Source organism: Rhea americana, unplaced genomic scaffold (assembly GCF_003343005.1).
Source record: "Rhea americana isolate MKP2758 unplaced genomic scaffold, rheAme1 scaffold_71, whole genome shotgun sequence".
Lineage (NCBI taxonomy): Eukaryota > Metazoa > Chordata > Aves > Rheiformes > Rheidae > Rhea > Rhea americana.
In genome coordinates this window covers 2713261-2719260 of record NW_028186879.1, presented here as the reverse complement: position 1 = coordinate 2719260, position 6000 = coordinate 2713261, and positions in this window count along the sequence as shown.

Below are 6000 nucleotides of genomic sequence, written 5' to 3'. Positions count from 1 at the left end.
GATCATTGAAGGTAGCTATGCTGAATCCATTGAGCCCTTGTAACTATTTCTAAAGGGTACCTTCAACAAACRCAGTTTGTTTGGTAAGAACGGCCCTGCTAACCTATTGCGACCGTGCTAAAAGAGGTCAATGAGCTTGCCCAACCCTTATATTAAAGGCTGCTGCAAACATCTGCTAAACGAAGTCTCTGATATTACTTAAGAGACAAGTTAATACTCAGATACCAACCTGTTGAACTGCTATTATTCAATGGGTGCAGCTGCTGTCCGGTGGTGCCCAAAGCAGAGGGGCTCGCCTGCCTGTCTTGGCGCACCCTTGGCGTCCTGCCCCCACTGCAGCTCCACGAGCCCTGGCAGAAGCGAGGCATTTCGCAGTGTCTAAGGTGTAAGGTGAGGGGGCTGTAAGGAATTGGAGGAACGAGTGCCAAAACCTGCTTCCTAAAACTCTGAACATCCTCAGATTAGCTAAAAATACTTTATCCTATACATTAAAAACAGTATTGTGTAGTAGTGTTAAAATACTGTACTTGGATAGTTGCATCAACTCAGTCATATGTGACAGCCAGAAAAAGCTAACAATGGTGGCATTTGACTACTGAAAAATGGCAGCTTCTCAAAAAAAAAAGAAAAAAAGATCTGCTGCTTAAGGGTTTTTTTGAAGACAGAATTCCTGACATCTATATTTTTAGCAATCTGTTTCCTCTATAGTTACCAGAGCAAGAAAAAACATCTGCAAGAGATGGTTCGTCCCATCCCAAAGCAGTCAGGATATACCCCTTTAGGAGGTTTAGGAGGTGCCTGTGCCTTTTCATCAGTCACAAAGCGAGGCTGAACGGCAAGCTTCAGCAATCTACAAGCTGTCTTCTGGGCCAGATTAGGTCAGAGACATCCCACTAAATTTCATCAGTATTTCCACAACTCTACACCAGCCAAGCAACCACCATTTATTCCGTCTGATCTTTATCAGCACTTTGCCTCTGGTTTCCGTATTTGGTCTTCAACAGACTATTTGGATGCTTCCTCCGAATAACAAGCCTTAAGGAGTTCCTACAACCGCAGAGCTGCAGTGCCGCAGCGCTCCTTTCCAAGAGCCATCTGCGGAGAACAGCCGCAGCACGCTCAGAAGGTAAACAGGGGAAGATCAGAAGGGCCGAGAGGCAGTCCTGCTGGTGCTGATTTATATTTCCTTATCATTTATCTCCTTCGCTCTCCTCCCTCAGCACGCTGTTTGTTCTCCCACAGTGCTTCTCACAGGGAAATCTATGTGCTTGCTTTCTGCRATAATTTCATTTCTGTTCTCCAGTTCTCTAAGTCCTCTAATCTTAATGTAATGTTCTCTTTTGGCATGCTGTAAATCTGCTATGGTAAAAGTACTTACTTGAACTTGTTCCCAACATCACACAAGTAAATCCCTGGCTCTGGGAAAATACACTCTCCAATACTTTGCCCAGAAGTGTTCTGAAATACCAGATGTATGGGGCCTCCCACTTGTATAACAAGCAAGGGAAGCTCTTTGGATCCTGCTGTTTTTCCAGCTCCCCGCTCAGGTACCCTTTCCTACCGGCGAAACCCAAAGCAGGACAGCTCCCCTAGGACTCCCCTCAGACTCGCTACTCTTGTGGCAGAACTTCTTTCCAAAAATATTCTGTTCCTTCATAGCTTGTAAGACCGTAAAAAGATGGTTGTCCTCTTGCATAACAAAGGCTGTGGGACTACTTTGAATTAACCTGAACTAGAGCGTATTTTCCAGAAGACTGCCTGATTTTGATTTACGTTTCCAGTGGTGATCAGTCATCCACAGCAGAGTCCCTCACGTGTGTTCCAACGCTCAACCGTTCCTGCCGTCAAGGTAGCCGACTTGCACGTCTGCTGAGCCTCGGTTTTCTGGGGCGTTAACCCGTCCGGGCAACAACGATCTGTCCTCTTCACCACTTCGCATTCTTCCGCCTTAGTATCRTCTACCAGCTTTGTTTCTTATTCAAATTACGGCGCACTATTAAATAATTTGTTTCTCACAGTCCATGATGCAAACATCCTTATTTTTTCAACAGAATTTGTTCCCATTACAAAAAGGTTATTGTGGCAAGATCTACTTTCTAGAAGCACGTTCTGATTAGCATTAAAATACCCTCTGATTATGCAAGTCCTGCCAGGAGCTTCACTATTTCGATATACATTCATTTTAGATCTTTGCACACTGACTCAAGCCTGACCCACTGTACAAACTGCTCTTAACATCTTTAGCAGTAAAATATTTTATCAACATATGATAATAATTCTTCCAYCTGGCTTTTCACTGAAGACAATACAGAAACATTTCTGAACATGTCTGACTCTTCTGTTTTTTCCATTTTATACTTATTCCTTTGCAAAAACACTAAGAAACGCCCTCCTACCTCAGTCTCCTTAAATTTGTGACCCACAGGTCATTGTGCTTCTGTTATCAATATTTTTTCTTGATTCATTTCTAATTTATATCAACTCTTTCTTGACCTATTTTATTCCCCTTCTGCTTACTGAGCTTCTGTCCTCTGCTTATTTTATCTTTTTAGGTAATTTAGAAATTTCATTTAAAAAATGATTATTCAATTTTAATTTTCATTTAAAATTCCATGAAGCACCAGTTGACTTTATTTCACTGGAAAGAAATTATTAAACAATATTTCAGTCTGTCTTAGGTGAATCAGAAGAATGATCACCTCAAACATGGACAAAAGCTTAGCTGACACTTCAGACAATCAAATGTTGGACACTTTCTTTTTTATATGACAACTATACGTTATTATTTCCGTAATGCTTAACAGTATTATTTCTTCTAAAGATGTTCATTATTCACTTTCTATAGCAACTAWAATACAAAACAACCCTTCCGTTCTGCAAGTCTTCTAATTTTCAGATTAGAATTATGACACTGAGCTACAGCATTACAAAATCAACTTTTGGACAACTAATTCAGCTGCCCCAGTGGGAAAATATGGAATGCTGGAAAAGGATTACAGTGGTTTTTACATTTAAGGAGAGTTATACTGCTGGTCACAGGAGAGATCTCACATTACTGAAAGTACACATATTTTCTGGAAAATAAAAGTCTCTCAAAGAGAAAAAAAGAAGGAAAAAGCATCAGACATTTGAACAGCTGGAAGCATTTTTAGAACTACCAAGAAAGACAAAAAATTCATTTAAAATAATATTTCCTTTTCTGTAGTAAGCATCACAGTGGTGATACAATATGTTCTCAAGAGACTTAATCCTGTCTACTGTTCAATCCTCAAAGGTATTTCATAAAACAAAAACCACCACAGTCAACAGAGTTTCTTCACCAAAACAAGCTGTTGTTCTGAGTTATATTTACTTTACTATCAGCTCATCTTTGTCAGCTGTCCCAGGGGCTATGACTCTGTGACAATAGGTTGAAGTCCATTTAGTTATGGCAAAATAAGAAAGTCTTTTCCCTTTCCTTGCCTATATCTGATTTCAGTGTTAGGAAGAAGTTGTTTGATGCCACCCTGATAAAAAAGGATTGTTGTTCACAGAAGGCTCAAAACAGACAGTGAATTAAAGAACAGCAGTAATGGGAATAAAGTAATGACTCACATATATATTTTGGCAAAGTGTATTTAAACTCTAGAACCAATGTTCTTTTCAGCTCTGCAGAGAAGGACCTGGGAGTGCTGGTGGATCACAAGTTGACCATGAGCCAGCAATGTGCYCTTGTGGCCAAGAAGGTCAATGGTCTCCTGGGGTGCATTAAGAAGACTGTTGCCAGCAGGTGGAGGGAGGTGATCCTGCCCCTCTACTCAGCCCTGGGGAGGCCTCATCTCAAGTCCTGTGTCCAGTTCTGGGCTCCCCACTACAAGAGAGACATGGAGCTACTGGAGAGAGTCCAGCATAGGGCTACAAAGATGATCAGAGGGCTGGAGCATCTGCCCTACGAGGAACAGCTGCGAGAGCTGGGCCTCTTCAGCCTAGGGAAGAGAAGACTGAAAGGGGGAAATCTTATCAATGTCTTACAAGTACCTGAAGGGAGGGTGTCCAGGGGATGAGGACAAACTCTTTTCAGTGGTGCCAAGCGACAGGACAAGAGGCAATGGGCAGAAAYWGAAGCACAGGAAGTTCCGCCTGACCGTGAGGGGGAATTTCTTCACTGTGAGGGTGACAGAGCCCTGGCACAGGTTGCCCAGAGAGGTTGTGGAGTCTSCTTCTCTGGAGATCTTGAAGGCCTGCCTGGATGCAACCCTGTCTACCATGCTCTAGGTGACCCTGCTGAGCAGGGAGGTTGGACTAGACGATCTCCAGAAGTCCCTTCCAACCTTACTGATTCTGTGATTTCATGATTCTATGAATGTCACTTCAATTTCTTTCAAAGTAAAATCTAGGGGAGATCTCAAGTTCAAATACTCTCGTTATTCCACCAATTATGATGCTTTATTTTCTTTACAGTAACGCTCCAAGGCCCATGTCAGAATAAGAATTTGCTTTTGCTAAGCTCTTTTTGTCATAGTGAATCTTTCAACATGTGCCAACTCCAGACTATCGGCAGTTTGTTTCAGTACAGAAAACATGCAAAAAAGAACAATGACCTCCCTTGCCAACATCCTTTAATTCCTTTTAACATACATTTCCATTATTCTATCAGGGGTTGTTAAATTTATCCTCATGAGTTACTGTATCTTTTTGAGAACTTTCTATCTTCACAATATTTTTTCACTTACACCTAAATTTAAATCAGTTTAGTTTTTTTTATCACTTATCTTGTAACAAAATACCTGCTAGTTTGTTAAGTGAAACCATCATTTCTTTCTTCTTAGTGATCAACTGTAGATACAGAATGTCAAATATAAGAACAGAGAAACCTACTTGTGCTACATGCCTGAAAACATGCCTGTTATTGTCCAGTGAAAGATATTTCATATCTGAAAAACAGCTCAAATCAGTTCTAGAAGTACTATTCATACAAGACAAATTCCCCAAACCCAAAACCAAATCCTGCATAAACAAAGTGAGAAGRTAGAGTAAAATATCAAATAATACCTGAGAGCACAAGTCCTGTTAAAAAAACAAGTTACTATCCAGAAAATGAAAATAAAGTCGTGGCTCTTCTTTTTGCAATTATCCTTCATATAGCTGTCTGTTATCTCACTCCATCAACTCTCACCCTTATTTATCCCTTCCCAAACATCTACTTTCTTTTGGTCAAGAGTCTTCACTTTTGCTTCTCTTCCAGCTACTTTCCTTCATTTCTCAGCCTTCTCTTCTGTCTGTTAGTTCTTTTACCACACTTACTTTGAGCAGGACACTTACTGCAACAACCAATGGAAGACCTTTAACAGAGGAGGCCATTTCCCTAGGGAAAAAACGATCAAWTTTTTTTAAAAAATGAACACTCAAGTGCCCTCAAGTTCACATAGCATTTCATAATTCAAGATAAAAAGAAACTCTCATTGATAGTATCTTCTTCGGTTATCATCCACTATGCTTGCAAACTTAAACTGTTTCTGGAAGGACATCCTTGTTCTGAATGACTTCTTTTCCCCCTGAACTTGCCCTTCTATACTKATGTACCTTAATCAGCTCCTCAACACCCCTTCACTCATCACGGAAAGGAAGCTTGCTGTGAATAAAGATGTGGGTAACAGACTCAGGCTGTACCTAAACTGTAAATTTTGCCAACTTATTTCCACAGAAATTGTTCTCTGCAACAGAGCCATCAAAATGCCTGCAAGCCCGTATTCACCAAAACATAATATCCTTCACTCAGCGCACCAATGCTCTTATGGAAACGCAGAGAAAACTAAACAACCACTACATAATACAACAAACACACCCAGATAACAGATAGAAGGACAAAAGCACCCCGTTAACAACGGGAGAATACTTCTCACAAAACAAAGGCTCTACTCCTGATATATGACTACTGATCCTCAAAGGAAGATCTGCAAAAGATGASCCTAGGAGCCAAAATCCTAACTCTGCTGGATATTTAAAAAAATAATTCAAATT